This window comes from Ambystoma mexicanum, chromosome 2p (genome assembly GCF_040938575.1).
Source record: "Ambystoma mexicanum isolate Mex_15411 chromosome 2p, UKY_AmexF1_1, whole genome shotgun sequence".
NCBI lineage: Eukaryota > Metazoa > Chordata > Amphibia > Caudata > Ambystomatidae > Ambystoma > Ambystoma mexicanum.
In genome coordinates, this window is record NC_090923.1 from 262651623 (window position 1) to 262668948 (window position 17326).

Here is a 17326-nt window from a genome sequence, read left to right on the forward strand (position 1 = left end):
CTTCACCCTCTGCTGCTACATCAGGAGGTAGCGGTGCTATGGGAGGCAGCCCACGCAAAGCCCTGTTATGGTCCTCCATGGCAGCAAGCATGCGGGTGTGGAAGGTCTGGTTCTGGAGGATGATAGTACGGAGATCCCCATGCAGCACCTCATGGGTTGCCTGCATTTCTGCACGCATGGCCTCGCTTGATGCTCGGATCTCCTCACGAGTTGCATGCAGCTCAGCTGAGAGCGAACGTGTGAGCTGCTCCAGGTGCTGTTCTGACCTAAAATTTCGGGAAGCCTCAAGTTCAAGCAGAGTCTCCCTGAGGAAATGGAGTTCTAAACTCAGGGCTTCCCTGTGGCCCTGTGACTCTACAGATATGGCTTCGCGCAGAGTCTCCAGTGCCGTCCGTCGTCCCTGTTGGACACCAACATGTCTTCCCTGTGTGATTGGCAAATGGAGTCTGTTGCCTGCTGTTGTTGCTCCATCTGCCTTTCAGGGGGAGAATGGAAGTGGTCACCCTCTCCATTGCCTGAGCCATCATTTCAACCAATGCTCCCTGTTGTGCTGCTATACTGTAAATTAAGTTTTCCCATACAGTATTGCCTGGTGGCGTACGGCCTCTGCGTCGGCGGGCACCAAACCTGTTTGGGGCAAAGCGATCTGCACCTTGCTGGGCTGGCACTGCCTGAGGCTACAGGACTGCATTCCCCCTCTGATCTGCTGGCCCAGGAACAGGATCAGATGTAGTGGAGTGTGACCCTGCATCCGTAACCGCCAAAGACGGAGTTACCAACACTGACAACCCCATAGAGGGGTCTACCCCCGGTGCAGGTGGGTTGGAACGAACAACACCCCTGCCAGAAACACTCACCTGCGATAGCACATAAGTCCCACTGTCTGATTCAGCACCGGAACCATAGAGGTCTGGGGAGGTGCACCCATTGACACCCGTGGACAGTATGGTCTGCAGGATAGGGTTTTCACCCACCACCACACCACGTCCCCCACTGGTGCCAGGTCGTGGCTGAGATTCCTCCTGGGTCTGCACCATCTCCTCCACCTAAACAGCATCAAGTGCGTCATCACCTGCAAAAACATGAAAGACAACAAATGGAAACAGGCATGAGCACCATAGCACACACATAGGCCTGACAAGGCAGGGATCCAGTACATGAACAACACATGTCCCACACAACTATAACCCTGGCATGCATGCACTGTCAATGAGTTGGAAGGGGAGGCAAAAAGCAGACACTGAGGACTCCAAGATGTTAAATCAGCACATGTGCTAGCACTGGCATCACGATGATTAGCCTGTGAGTGGCATGGGCAATCCACATTCATGAGACATGCCAGAACACAGATGGCACGTAGCATAGCCATGGTACATTTGACAAGTACAGCCGTATGTCAGTGAATGATTACTGTCACCCATCCATGTGAGATGGACATGATGAGATGAAAAATGCAAAATAGTGTGACAAAATATGCATGTGCCATACAGTGCAACACATCCAGTGTGCAATAATACAGTGATGGCAGGCAGATGGATACATCAATGTTTGGTCACTTCAACATGACAGTTAACAACAATCATGTTCCTCATTCAAAAAGGCCCCAAAAATGAATGTGAGCAGGCCCTTACTCAATCAGCCTGAATGGTCAAATCATTCCTATTACAAGGTAATAAATGTGGGCCAATGTGGGTTGTAATCTATGACAGAAGCATGTCACATATGTGGCATTAGGGCAGAAAAATGCATTGCAAAAATGGGAGGATTGAAACAATCAGGCTGAATGAACACTGGAAAATCATAACAATGTTGTTGCAAGATGACAGTTCAAGGGCAACTGTAGTAATGTGGCGCTAATTGGCTACTGTGGTCAGCAGGGATACTGTCATACCCAAACCCAAGGCCGGAGAATGGTTTGGAGGAAGCACAGGGGTGACACATACCACTCAGGAATACACACCCTCACCTGGCACTCAATCATTACACATCACCCAAGAACCATACACATGGATTACACACACTTGCATGGGCTCTCACCGGACAATGCCTCATAATCTGGTAGGTCCCCCACGCCTTGGATCTGTTCCTCTGTGACGAAGGTTCCAGCAACAGACTGATGTTCAGTGAGTTGGTCGTCCTCTGGTGGAGACCCACCGCCAGTCTCCAGAGTAGAGGCATGATTGGAAGCCAGCTTGTTCTTTGCTCTGTGTTAAGGTCATTCCACCGCTTGTAGCAATCATCAGCTGTGCGCCTCACAAATCCAAGGGTACTAATGTGGTCCGCGATGGTCTGCCAGTGGGCCCTACGTTGAGCAGTCGTAGTCTTACAGCCTGCAGTCACCAACATTTCTAGGCCACAAGTGCATCAAGTTCGGCCTCATTGAAGCTAGGCTTCCTTGACGTGCCGGAGTGTGTAGCCATGTCTGGGGTCTCAGCCTGTAGTGCAAGAGCACCCTTCTTCTTCTTCCTGTAAGGAGGTGCGGATCCTTAGTGGCTTACGCTGCTCTGGTCAGGAGGGGCAGAAGCGCAGGTGGACTGGGTACTAGAAGCCTGTAAAGGCACAATGACCATAGGTCTTGGTGCAGGCATTGGCTGCAGGGTGATGTTGGCAGGGCCAATGTCGGTGTGATGGACCTGGACTGACACTGTCCCAGCTGGGAGAATCAAAGCTGGGGTGGATTGAACTGCAGCTGCCCCTGCAGCCTCCCCACCCTGCCTACTTGGGGCAGCAGATGACATTGACAGCAACTTTCACCGCCACACGTGGATTAGACTTGCTGCCCAGGAAGTCAGCCTGGGAGTCATCCTGTGCCGGTTCAGGTGACAAAATGGCCGGTCCAACAAGAGCTGAGCTGGGATGGTGTCAGCTATGTTTCCCACAACTGTTGGGGGGCATAGGTGGCCCCGATTGGTCCTCCACACACGGGCCTCTAGGGGCAACCTGCAAATCCTGGCCACATCCCCTACCGCGCCAACCACGCCCACCTTTTGGAGGTCGGCCACCTTTGCCTCCCTTGCTGCTTGGTCGCCTCCCAACCATGGCACTGATGTTGTTGTGCGTATCAGAGTTGCAGTAAACAATTGTCCTGGGCAATTGGGGTGAAAGGGGTAGGGTACTAGATGGAATTCGTACCCTATTGCTCTAACAAGGCTGTATGTGACTTCTGGGGGAAGATGACGGGTCACGCAACACACAGGCACCCCAAAAACAAAAGTACACGTGCACGCAACCCCTGGTAGACCATGTGCAATTGAAAAATGAACCCGCACACCGCTGTGGCACCCAGAAACACAAAAATAAGCGTACGCGTGTTACATGCAGCCTACAATGACCTCTGAAGCGGTACGCGACACACAGGGGCAACCATAGTTGGAAAATACGTGCGCGACTCACCGTCTGCCTTGAAAACGATTGTGAAAAAGACACACGTGTGTGCGTTGGCAACACCCCCACCAAAAGAAGAAAAGAACGCAGTCTGAGGAAACAGGGAGTACGAACTGGAAACATTGTGGAGTAATCGCGTGTGAACCGACAAGAAGAACAAGAATCACCCGCTCGCTCTCCACAAAAATCACGTACAAGAAAATAGTGTGATACTCGTACCTTTTAAGCCAGACAACACGTGCAGCGTCACTTACGTGCTTACGCGCTAAGGCCCTTTCCTCAAATAGCATGGTGACGTGCAGTTTTCTCACGTGCTGATTCACAATGTACCCGTGTTGTGGGAACACCCGTGTGCGTAACGTCACTTATGCGCTTACGCGCTAAGGGCCTTTCCTCGGATTTCATGCTGACGTGCACTTTTTTCACGTGCCAAATCACTCTGTATCAAGCTGGCCACGCGAAAACACACGGAAGACCACACTCCTGCCCAACGGCCATTTTCCTGCCCTCAAGAGCCCCAAGCACGCTCCCACCAGCCATCTGCTGCTGCCTGCCTGCTGCCCACGTGCCCTGCTATTTGGTGCCTGCATATCAGCCATCTGCAGGGGTCCAGTTGCTGTGTTCACCCCTGCTGGAACAGAAGACTCCCGACTGGGATACCATCACTCCACAGCCCAACCCCAGGACCCAGTTGCCCACCCACGCCTGCATTCGGGGATCACCATGTCGGGGCAAACACCATCTGAGACCACTGGTGACCCCCATCCAGAGAGGCAGAGGGCCAACAGCTTCAGTGAGAAGGAAGTTGGTGTCCTGGTGGAGCATGTCCTGGGGCATTATGATGCCCTATTCGGAACATCACATGCCAACAAGGAAGGACGGGAGAGGATCTGGGAGGACGCAGTGGTTGCATCAACGCGGAGTGGGTGGCAACCCGCGACATCAAGCACGCCCAGAAGCGCTGGGAGGACTTCAGGTCCAGGACTCTCTACAAGGCCCGGTGCCTCGCGAAGGCAGAGGATGCAGAGGGGTGCCGGGTCAGCATGAGCAACATCCAGATGAGGGTCCTTGAATGCGTAGGCCCATCGCTCCACGCCCAGATCCTTCGGAGGCAGACCCATCTGGAGTTGAGCGGTAAGTGGCCAAGCATTGCTGTGTGAGACAGGGCATGTTGCAGTGTGCTGGTAGCCTGATACTTGCCTGTATGTGTGACATAGGCCATGTATGGATGTGTGTGTGCAGGGACATCATGGTCATGCATGTGACACCAGTAATGTGGGAACCACATGGATGGTGCATGTGTTCCAATGCAACATGGGAAGCTGTATGCGGAATGCACACATGAATGTATGCCAGTCTCTGTTCTTGGACATGGAGGGGGGTGAGGGATGGGTGCTGCTCTCATGTACATGTATGGTGCACATGTGTGTGTGTCTGAGAAGTGTGTGTGTGACTTTGAAACGCCATGGATGCATGACACATGTCCGTGATGATGTGTAGATTCACTCATGCAGTGCGGTCAACGTTGTATCCACTGTGTCTATCCACTGTGTCTGTGGTGTACAAGCCATTATGCATGACCCTCCGGTGATGTGTGTGCATGGGATCAGTGTGAGCCATGATGCATGTGAGTTTGAAGGCAACATTTTGGTTAAAAGAGGCCCTTGTACATTGATGCTGATGTTGCTTGCAGGCGCCGTGCCTGTTTCTGCATGTGTGTTGCGTGCATTCACCCATGTTTTGTGGAGGGACAGGATGGAAGTGACATTTGACAGTGCCACTCATGTGTTATTGCTCCTTGTCTAGGGGAATATTGTACTGTACCCTGATGCTTGTGTTCTATGTTTCCCTCTACGCAGCGTCAAGTGAAGAAGAGGGCGGAGACAGCGCTGTGGAGCCAAGCGGCAGGGATGCGCCACCGGGCGGCGACGCAAGGCCCAGCCACCCTCCCAGGAATTGCCATCATCCGGGTGCGAGGGGACTGGTGCCTACGGCTGTAGCGGAAGGGTCGGGTGAGCCCCCACAGGGGCTTGCAATGGTGGAAGATGGTGTGGAGACATCCAGGTTGGTGGTCTCCACAGAGGAGGAGGAGCCCGCTACTGAGCCGCACATGGGGCCTGGTGGGGGTAGTACCACTGGTGCAAGCGGTGCAGTCCAGGGCCAGGGTCAGGAGGCAGCACAGGTCACCACAGAGGGGCCTGTGCATGTCGCTGTCTTTGACACTGTGACTGCACCACCATGCACCAGCAGGGATGCCCCGTCCCAGGCTCGTCCGCAGGTAAGGGGGAGTGCCACGTTATCTGCCTCTCCACTACCTGCGGACAAGGGGTCCCATGAACGTATAGGCTCCGTCCTGATTGGTGTTGCGTTGCGCACGCGTGACATTTGTGATAACATGCGTGCTTCCGGGGTTGAGCACACATGCCATCACACAGAGCAGCGTCGCGACGTGGCACTGTTGGGAGGGGCCATGGTCGGTGGGTTCCTACATGTGTTGCACACTCTGGTGGACCTCTCCTCCTCTGTGGAGACTATGCACCAGTCATTTTCCCTGCCGTCTTCCGGCCCAGATTCCACCAGGGCCCCCTTGTGGACCTGGCCTGACCGACACAGCCAGCTTGGTGGAGATCCCATCCCTGCCACAGTCGGGAGTCGGAGTTCCAGCAGGGGTGGACACCACAACAACTGGAGATTATCTGATGGAGGATGTGCAGGCATCATTGTACAGGGCGCATGGACAGCAGCAGCAGCAGCAGGCTCTAGGTGGGAGCAATGATGGCTCGGGGCGTTCGACATCAGAGGGGGAGGCATCGGCCAGAGGGCAGGAGGACCCTGGAATGGGTGTGTCTTTCGTGTGGCTGCGGTTGGGCTGGCGTATAGATGCAGAGCGGCGGCGGGCAGAAGAGACACGGCTCACAATGGTCAGAGCGGAGAACTCCATGCGGAGGGCACTGAGGCAAGCCGAGTGCCTCGAGGCTATTCGCAGGGAGTTGGAGTCCAACATGGCATCGTCCCTGCGAACCCTCGGGGCCATCGAAGAGGACCGCGTCTAGGATATTGAGCAGGAGTTTGATGATGCCCTGGCCCGGGAAATCGGAAAGTGAGCCGTCAGACTAGCCTGCCGCCATTGTATGTAGTTTTTAGTGTTAGGTTTCATTTTCGTTTTCCTTTATTTTGGGGTGTTTGGACTTTGCCTCACACATTTGTATATAGTTTTTTTATTAGGGATTTTTTTCATAGGTTTCTGTTCTTTCGTTACGCTCATGGACCCTTGACAATTGATTGTACATAGTTGGGCAATGGATTTATTGGAACTTTTTCTTTGGATTTCACCTTGGATTAATGGATTTTACTTTTTACGTTTCCTTTGGATTTGCTTTGGTGGAGGGAAAGTTTGTACTATTTTTCTTTTGGATTTCTTTGGATTTGTTATACTTTTCATGTACTCATCTTTTGGACATGCTTTTCATTTCATGTTTGCAATTTTTTTATGATTTCATTTCATTGCTTTATTTTTGTCCAGAATACATTTTGATATTTTACTTCCATGTGTGTAATTCGCTCTTTGAGTTCATGCATGTGAAAATGTGGGTTTACACAATCAATGCCAACCAGTGTGTGTGTGTGACGGACATGTGTTGAAGTACATAGTTGACTTTTGGTTTGTGTCTTGAGATAGGCATGTCAGTGTGGGGTGGATTGGGAAATCATTGTGTCTCAAGACTGGGGTGGCATGCTGTGGTATTTTGGTGGAGATGTGGGCCATGATTGTGCATCTTTATGTCATGTAGGGGGGGACATGATTTGGGGCCTGCTGGCAGGTGCCCGTCAATGCTGGGTGGGTGGGGGTGCTGGGGGACATGAGTCGGGGCCTGCTGTCAGGTGCCCCTCACTGCTGGGGGGTGGGGTGCTGGGGGACATGAGTCGGGGCCTGTTGGCAGGTGCCCCTCACTGCTGGGTGGGTGGGGGTGCTGGGGGACATGAGTCAGGGCCTGCTGGCAGCTGCCCCTCACTGCTGGGGGGTGGGGGTGCAGGGGGACATGAGTCAGGGCCTGAGGCTCACTGCTGGGGCATGGGGGTGCTGGGGGACATGAGTCGGGGCCTGCTGGCAGGTGCCCCTCACTGCTGGGTGGGTGGGGGTGCTGGGGGACATGAGTCAGGGCCTGAGGCTCACTGCTGGGGCATGGGGGTGCTGGGGGGACATGAGTCGGGGCCTGCTGGCAGGTGCCCTTCACTGCTGGGTGGGTGGGGGTGCTGGGGGACATGAGTCAGGGCCTGAGGCTCGCTGCTGGGTGGGTGAGGGTGCTGGGGGACATGAGTCGGGGCCTGCTGGCAGGTGCCCCTCACAGCTGGGGGTGGGGGTGCTGGGGAACATGAGTCGGGGCCTGATGCCAGGTGCCCCTCACTGATGGGTGGGTGGGGGTGCTGGGTGACATGAGTCAGGGCCTGAGGCTCACTGCTGGGTGGGTGGGGGTGCTGGGGGACATGAGTCGGGCCTGCTGGCAGGTGCCCCTCACTGCTGGGGGGTGGGGGTGCTGGGGGACATGAGTTGGGGCCTGCTGGCAGCTGCCCCTCACTGATGGGGGTTGGGGTGCTGGGGACATGGGTCAGGGCCTGAGGCTCACTGCTGGGTGGGTGGGGGTGCTGGGGGACATTAGTCGGGGCCTGCTGGCAGGTGCCCCTCTCTGCTGGGGGGTGGAGGTGCTGGGGGACATGAGTCAGGGACTGCTGGCAGGTACCCCTCACTTCTGGGTGGGTGGAGTTGCTGGAGGACATGAGTCAGGGCCTGAGGCTCACTGCTGGGTGGTTGGGGGTGCTGGGGAACGAGTCAGGGCCTGAGGCTCACTGCTGGGTGGGTGGGGGTGCTGAGGGACATGAGTCAGGGCCTGCTGGCAGGTGCCCCTCACTGCTGGGGGGTGAGGGTGCTGGGGGACATGAGTCTGGGCCTGCTGGCAGCTGCCCCTCACTGCTGCGGGGTGGGGGTGCTGGGGGACATGAGTCAGGGCCTGCTGGCAGGTGCCCGTCAATGCTGGGTGGGTGGGGGTGCTGGGGGTCATGAGTCGGGGCCTGAGGCTCACTGCTGGGTGGGTTGGGGGTGCTGGGGGACATGAGTCAGTGCCTGAGGCTCACTGCTGGGGAGTGGGGATGCTGGGGGACATGAGTCGGGGCCTGCTGGCAGGTGCCCGTCAATGCTGGGTGGGTGGGGGTGCTGGGGGATATGAGTCGGGTCCTGCTGGCAGGTGCCCCTCACTGCAGGGGGATGGGGTGCTGAGGGACATGAGTTGGTGATCACTAGTGCAAGGTGACATGTGGGCTGGCTGGGGGGCATGGCCATGGTGGATGGGTTTCATGCGGGACATGACCACGGGTGCTGGGTAGTCCCCTGTGGTGTTGGCTGCCTGCAGGGCCCATGGAGGGGGTAGAGGGCACACCTGGGAGGACCCACACTGCCAATTCACGTGTGGGACTCCCTGTGCACCCCATTGGATACACGTACCCGCTCTGACAGTGAAATTGCGTGTGAAACTGCCCGCGTACCCCCGAAATACACGTACCCCACTCACACAGGGCCAATCGCGTGTGCAACTCCAGTGAACCCCAGTAATACACGTACCCCACTCACACAGGGCCAATTGCGTGTGAAACTCCACGCGAACCCCAATACTACACATAACCCGCTCACACAGGTCCAATCACGTGCAAAACTTCCTGCGCACCCCCGAAATACACGTAACCCGCTCGCACAGGGCCAATCGTGTGTGGAACTTCCCACGCACCCCCAAAATACACGTAGCTCGCTCGCACAGCGCCAATCGTGTGTGAAATTTCCTGCGCACCCCCGAAATATATCTACCCCGCTCGCACAGGGCCAGTCGCGTGTGAAACTTCCCGCGCACCCCCAAAATACATGTACCCCGCTCACACAGGGCCAATCGCGTGTGAAACTTCCCATGAACCCCAGTAATACATGTACCCCGCTCGCACAGGGCCAATCACATGTGAAACTTCCCGCGCACCCCCACAATACACGTACCCTGCTGGCACAGGGCCAATCGCGTGTGAAACTCCACACAAACCCCAGTAATACACGAACCCCGCTCGCACAGGGCCAATAGCATGTGAAACTTCCTGCGTACCCCCAAAATACACGTACCCTGCTCGCACAGGGCAACCGCGTGTGAAACTTCCCGCACACTCCCAAAATACACATACCTCCCTCGCACAGGGCCAATCGCGTGTGAAACTGCATGCGAACCCCAGTAAGACACGTACCCCGCTCACAGGGCCAATCGCGTGTGTAACTTCCCGCGCACCCCTGAAATACACATACCCCACTCGCACAGGACCAATCGCATGGGAAACTTCCTGTGCACCCCTGAAATACACGTACCCCACTCACACAGGGCCAATCGCATGTGAAACTTCCCGCGCACCCACGAAATACACGTACCTCGCTCGCTCAGGGCCAATTGCGTGTGAAACTTCCCTCGAACCTCAGTAATACACGTACACCGCTCGCACAGAGCCAATCGCGTGTGAAACTTCCTGCGAACCCCGAAATACACGTACCCTTCTCGCACAGGGCCAATCGCGTGTGGAATTCCCACGAACCCCAGTAATACACATACCCGGCTCGCACAGGGTCAATCGCATGTAATTCTCCCCGCTCAGCAGGATACGTGTATTCGGAGGGGTGCGCAGGGAGTTTTACAGGCGTTTTCATGGTTGGGGGCCTGTATGCTGGTCCACTGGCCTGTGCGCCATGTACGTGATTTGTGAGCTGTACATGGAGCACGGGGAGGGATTTGGGGCATAACTGGTGCTGCTGCAGGGTCGCTGTGCCACTCTGCGCCACGGCAGGTAATGGATGTTAAAATCCATGAATACGCTGTGCACGGAAATGGATTTTGGCACACGCGGCTGGCGCAGACTGTCGCACGTGCTCACTGTGCGCCAGCCGCATGTGCCACTTGTGCACTGAATTCTATGAATTACCGCCATAATTTCGAATTTCAACATTATGCTGCAAGATGAGCCGACTCTGTTCTTTACCTTCGCAGGATTTCCCGCGCGAAGTATGTATAAAGGACCTTGGTGTGTTGCAAGATCAGCTTGGAGTTTGTACATTCTGAATGCGGAGTTGCATTACAGTAGTACGCAAGACTCTGCCATTCAATGCAGCCAGACTACCTTCTACTAATATAATTTGTACCTTGAGTGCTCCGGATGCCAGATTATTCAGATATGCCATATGTATCAGCCGTAATGTACACTGCCCAGCATGACGTTCACCCCACGTCTTTTCATCACTGCGCTGACTCCTGGTCACAATGCTGATCTTCTCCTCACGGACAACATGGCCGGCAATGGACACGTTTGACGCTTGTTCATGGAAGCTGGGCTGCTCTTTATTTTTTCCTTTTGCTGTTGCGGACACATGGCACGTGAATATCCTGGTGGCGAATGGACTTCACATGTTTGAATTCCTGCTGCGCTTCTCAACGGATAGTGCTAGCTATTAGACTCCATGCCAGCAGAGGTTTTATTGTATTCTGCAGCATGGGGGATATGTTTATTTGAGTTCTTGATTCTAGATTGCCGTTGTTTTGATGGGCAACCTGCCTGTATTTCTCAATTGCTCTGTAGGACACATATTTACCCGATGTCACTGTATATTTTACAACTCTTGAATATATATACAGTATGCTGATATTCATTTGTGTGCTTCCATGTTGCAATACATCTTTTCTCTTGCACCACATACTGACTCATCGGACATATGAATTCCAGAATGTTCTGTGGTCCTTCATGCCTCTGCGGCTACTCTACCAATAGGGTTATTTTTCCAATTCGCCATTCTGCTAAAGTAAAATAGGTCAGACTATTTCTTAATGATAACAGGCCATATGAAGCAGTCTGGCAGCATCTTGGACTCATAGCACAACAAACAAGGAGGGATTGCGGAACTTGCTGAATGGAAGACATTATTTGGCGGGGACCAACAATATTCAGTCTAGTTTTGCAGGCATCTTACTAAGTTATTTACCAAGTAGTTCTGGCCCTTCTGAGCAGAAGATGATTTGCAGGGTATTAGCACCAGGACAAACTTTGCACTGCTACAAAAATGCAATTAAAGATTAGGGGGCCGATTCATGGAATTATTTGCATGAAAAATCAGGGATTTGCGTGTCATTCTGCATGCAAAACCCCATTTGTCAATTCATGGAATTGAGTGTGTGGCACTATTTCATAACTTGTGGGAACTTCATGCAGGCTAGGCACGTCTATGCAAGCAGTCGAGTAACTTACGCGAGACAACTTGCAGAGCACGGGTGAGGCCTGCACAGCCAGTGGAGTAGGGAGCGGAACTCATCAAACGAGGAAGAAAAAGGGGAAAAAGTGGGCGTTACGAGGTATGGGCCACAGGTTGTCCTTAGCACAACCACAAATGCACACGACAAAGTGTGTTCATGGATGTTACTGTGCAAGCTTTCGCCTACGAAATTCCCACGCAAATCCCTCCATCTCTCCACCACCTGAAGGCAGGCATAAGTACACTTGTGCATAGGAATCGCAGCACGGAGGTGGGTTTGCATTTTGGATTTAGTGGTACTTGTACGCAGCCAGGCATCAGATCTGACTGAGGGGTGTACATACACAGTGTAGTGTGGAGCAGCAGCGGTTTACAGGGGCTTGCACAAATATTTTCTGAGTTTACCAGAGTTATGATACATTGTATGCATGTTGTCAGGTGCCAGTAACAGTTATGTGGGACCATGAGATGCAGGCATGCTTGCAGGGGACCCAACACACTGTTTGAAGGGTGATGTTTTTGCACCTGGGTGAGCATGCAAATGTAGCTGTTCTGGATGTTTTTGCATTGCATCAGGGTGTGTCGGGGGCGTTCCAGTCGCAACTTGCATATACAGATACTTTGCACAAAATAATTTCATGAATACGCGGAGAATGCATTTTTTACTCTTCGCGCAGGATTGCACAGTGTCGTTCTCGTTGCGCAGCTCTTGCAGGATTAATGCGCTCTTTTCCATGAATTGGCCCCTAGTTTTTTGTCCCTAAGGCAACATTTGCCTTAATGCTAATACTGTGCAATGTTGCACTTCTACTGGTGCAATGTTTCCTTAACTTTGCCCTAGATGATACTCTATTTATGTACAGTGAATAGATTGATATGTATATTCCAGGTTAAATATTGGATGGACTGTTTTTGCTTGTTTTGCACGTGTTACAATTACAATACATATGATTTAAAGTCCTTTCCAGTTCATGTAATGCTAGGGAAATGTGGTGCCCTACACAGCTAGTTTGTATGTATGCTTAAGATAAATCACATATTTTCACAGAGGTGCTTCTTGCTATATTGATAGTTCCCTGTCAACTAGACATTCACACGTTTCCAATGCAGCTAATATTACAATATGAGTTCCATAGTTCTAATACCAATAGAAAATATATTCGTATAAAATGGATACCTTTGTCATTTGATCACGAAAGGTTTTAGTTGAATTGTTGCCTTTCTTACTTTAATTTCTTTCTTTTCATTTTCGGATGATCATTATTCCAAAGAGTAGAGCTTGTTATAGAAAAGCCAGACTATTATATTGGGGCATTTCATTGACTTCAAAGCAGAGGCCTTTCGCTGTTCAGCCTCATTAAACCATTGGTGGACCTGTTCAGAGTAAATCCGAAGAGGCAGAAGTTGTTCTGCACCCTAGGATTTCATTATTTAAACTTTAGCACAATGTGGAAACAGATTATGCTAAACATTTATTTTTAGATTGAGGCATTTCAAATTTCCCAGAATATCATCAAAGTCAATATTTATGTAGCATCTCATATTTCGGTTTATCCCAGTATCCATTACATATTAAGGGAAATATGTGATGCAAGTTGTAAGATTTTGTGTTACTTAATGTTTTTTTTTAATTACATGGTTATTGAATTGAAATAGTCAAAATATGTCACATGCCATCTACAAATGTTCTATAAATATGTCAGTCTACATGCAAAGTGAAGCTTGTAGGTAGCACATTAGACACACGTGTTGCCCCTGAGCTATCATTCCGATCATTCTATTTTATTTGATAAATATTACATTTTTTGCCTGGCTCTATTTGTTCTTTATTACAGTATTTTAGTACCAACGCCCAACAATTTATATTCCTTGCAGGCATGAGTAGGCAAATAAAACAAGCAATGTTTCTTACTAAGGAACCAGACTCCCTAAAACAAATTAAGTTAACTCGCTGGTGAACAAAAATAAAACTTAATTGAGCTGTGAATTTCAGCAAGTTAAGAGTCTATGAAATTGTCTCCCATTCTAATACATATTATATAGAAGGATGTCACCAAGCACATTTAGGATTCATCTAGAAGACCAGGCATTGCTTTTATCCAGGACGTTCAATGGAGGGCTCTCTTTGGGTTTCTGGCAATAACTCCTCCACAGATCAGATAAGACAGCAGACATTCTGGGAAATTGCATCAAATCCTATTCTGGCCAGAAAAAGTGCAAGAGGACGGGTGTGACATGTTATTATGTGGCATGGATATAATCAACACAGTTATAATACTCCATTGCATGCATTACTAGTATCTCACGCTATCTTTCTGATAAAGGTAACCCACACTGGGAGACCATTTGTGGGACTGTATAAAACTGCATGCAAACATGGGACTATCAGAAACATATTGGCACCAAGAGGTTGTCACAGTGGAGATGTTTTTCATCCTCTCCTGCAGTCTGATAAGAATCACATAATCAAAAGTAATGGCATCAAATACGTCTATCATCACTGGGCTAGCATCCCATCTGCAAACTTGTTTTTGATTTACTTTTGTAACACAAAGTGGACCAGTTTTTGTTTTGCTATAAAAAAGGGTTCCCCTCTAAAAGTGGCACACTTTCTGCATGTTTGCTTTATGGTAAAAAAGAGCTGTCAATGTTAATATTTGAGCTGCCTTCGGGTTCACCGAGTCCGCAATGTATTCACTGCCAGTAAAATAGTGGAAATGTGTATACCTCTTTTATGTACAGTTCACAGGCCCAATAATTAGATGAAATGTAAAATGGCCATGTTTCAGATTTATAGTTACATGCTTGTATTTCAATTTCTCATGTTATCCCCCTTTCAGAGTCCAAAAGGAAATTAGATAATATTATCCAGCTTCACTGTGGAACTCCCTTGCCCTATCAGAAAATAAAGGAAACAATAATATTATTCAGGGAAGGTTACTCCAACCTGAACCTGCCTACCCACAATGGGGCCTTGGTCCAATGCCAGTATCGTAGCATTCTATACATCGAATGCTAGATGAAAAAAATAAACATTTGGCCAAAGATATATGTTTTTTTACAACTGTAAACATGACCAAAACTGATTTAAAATTAATAAACTTACTATGTGTGCCTTGCACTCAATTATTGTCAGAATGTTATAGTGCACCTATGAGCAAAGTTCACACTGTGAGCAGCAGGGAGAAAAAATGCATAGGGCTTTTGATACAATGGAATATCTCAGTAGTAAACACCCATGTAGGGGAAAATATCATTATGTACTTTACCAAGCTTAGAGAATCACACTAAAGTAGAAAGGAGCAAATCACAGTGGCCTAAACCTAAGTGGAAATATGTCATTGGGGCATACGTATTTACACATATTACATTATGAATATTAAGGAGACATGTGACAGGGTGCTATACCTGGGAAATATCAGAAAGTTAGTAGCAGAGAGTAAACATCACAGTGGTGTAGCTAGAAGCAGATGCCCCTGTTGGTGGACCTAGACACAAATATCACACAGGGTGAACCATGGATCAAATATCAATGTGAAAGGGGATTCCGGAATGCTGGCCTCTAAAGCAGCAGCCTAATCCTGCAGCTCCTGGGTCCTCTCCTTTATGATGTATAATTGAAGATAATTAACCCAAAGAAAGACAATTGAAGTGGCAGATAATCCAATCCCTAAAAAGCCTTAGCAGACTATAGATTTGAGTGACACCCCCAACTCTCAAGACATCTTCACCCTCCTGCTTCAGGTGGCGCAAGATGTCAGTGAAGTCATGGCTGAACTTAATCCAAAGGTGTCCCAACTGGATAACAGGGTCACAGATTTGGAAAAAGCTTCAATCTCCATGGGCACAGAAATCAGAGGAAGCTTCAGAGCCTATACCAACCTGAAGGATTAACACCAGAAGGAAAGGTGAAATACATTGAACTGGATTTAACGCTGCAAGGTAAAAATCTAGGACTGGTTGGGACAGAAGAAATGGCAGAATCCAACAGCGATAATTTGATTCCCTTTGTGATACAAGTTTTTAAGGACTGTTTCAACTTTGACTCAATTACAATAAGTTATATTGATCATGTTTATAGAGTTGGGAAGAAACTGGGTCCCAGAGCCAGACATAAGGCCTCATTACGACCCTGGCGCTAATGGTTTAATGGCGCTGTAAAGAGAGTCGGCGCCGTTAAACCATTAGCGCCTGATTACAAGGTCCCTTAGCAGGTTGGAGGCTTTAACGCCTGCTTTTTGCAGACGTTAAAATCCAACCCGCTAAGGGACCTTGGAGCTAATTACGGCAACCGTAATTTACGGTGCCGTAATTAGCGGCTTCCCCATCCCCATTATGCCCTATGGGGCAAAATGGGAATGGGGAGGGCAAATGGTGAATGGGGAATTACCGCCCCCGCCAACCTTATGACCCCAAAGAAGCTATGGAGTGGCTGGAATGTTAAGGGGTGACTCTGCCTTCATATCATAACTGGATCTGTTGCTCCCAACTCCTGGCTGGTATTTTTAGTTTTATCTTTTAAGTGTTTTACTTGTGCAAATGTTTCCTCTTTTGGCTGAGACTTAAGCAAAATTTCCCTTTAAAATGTCGCCTGTGTGACCGGGTCGGTTTAACGTTATAATTTCGAATGTCAACATTATGCTGCTAGGTGAGTTGTATTTCCCGTGCGAAGTATGTATAAAGGACCTTAGTGTGTTGCAAGATCAGCTTGGAGCTTGTACATTCTGAATGCGGAGTTGCATTACAGTAGTACGCAAGACTCTGCCATTCAATGCAGCCAGACTACCTTCTACTAATATAATTTGTACCTTGAGTGCTCCGGATGCCAGATTATTCAGATATGCCATATGTATCAGCCGTAATGTACACTGCCCAGCATGACGTTCACCCCACGTCTTTTCATCACTGCGCTGACTCCTGGTCACAATGCTGATCTTCTCCTCATGGACAACATGGCCGGCAATGGACACGTTTGACGCTTGTTCATGGAAGGTGGGCTGCTCTTTATTTTTTCCTTTGCTGTTGCGGACACATGGCACGTGAATATCCTGGTGGCGAATGGACTTCACATGCTTGAATTCCTGCTGCGCTTCTCAACGGATAGTGCTAGCTATTAGACGCCATGTCAGCAGAGGTTTTATTGTATTCTGCAGCATGGGGGATATGTTTATTTGAGTTATTGATTCTAGATTGCAGTTGTTTTGATGGGCAACCTGCCTGTATTTCTCGATTGATCTGTCGGACACATATTTACCCGATGTCACTGTATATTTTACAACTCTTGAATATATATATACAGTATGCTGATATTCATTCCAATACATCTTCTGTCTTGCACCACATACTGACTCATCAGACATATGAATTCCAGAATGTTCTGTGGTCCTTCATGCCTCTGTGGCTACTCTACTCTACCATTTCACTCGATCTGAAACTAGATTTTTTGGAATTCATTGATTCACATACGATTTTGGTAGCTCTGACATATGTGATCCCACCACAGATAACACTGACACCACTATGCATTCAACAGCTTCATGCACACTTGTAGTGAAAGCTGTGCTGTGGCATACATTGCATGCCTGTTAAAGCTAAATACCCCAACTGACTGATGTTCTTACCTAGTCT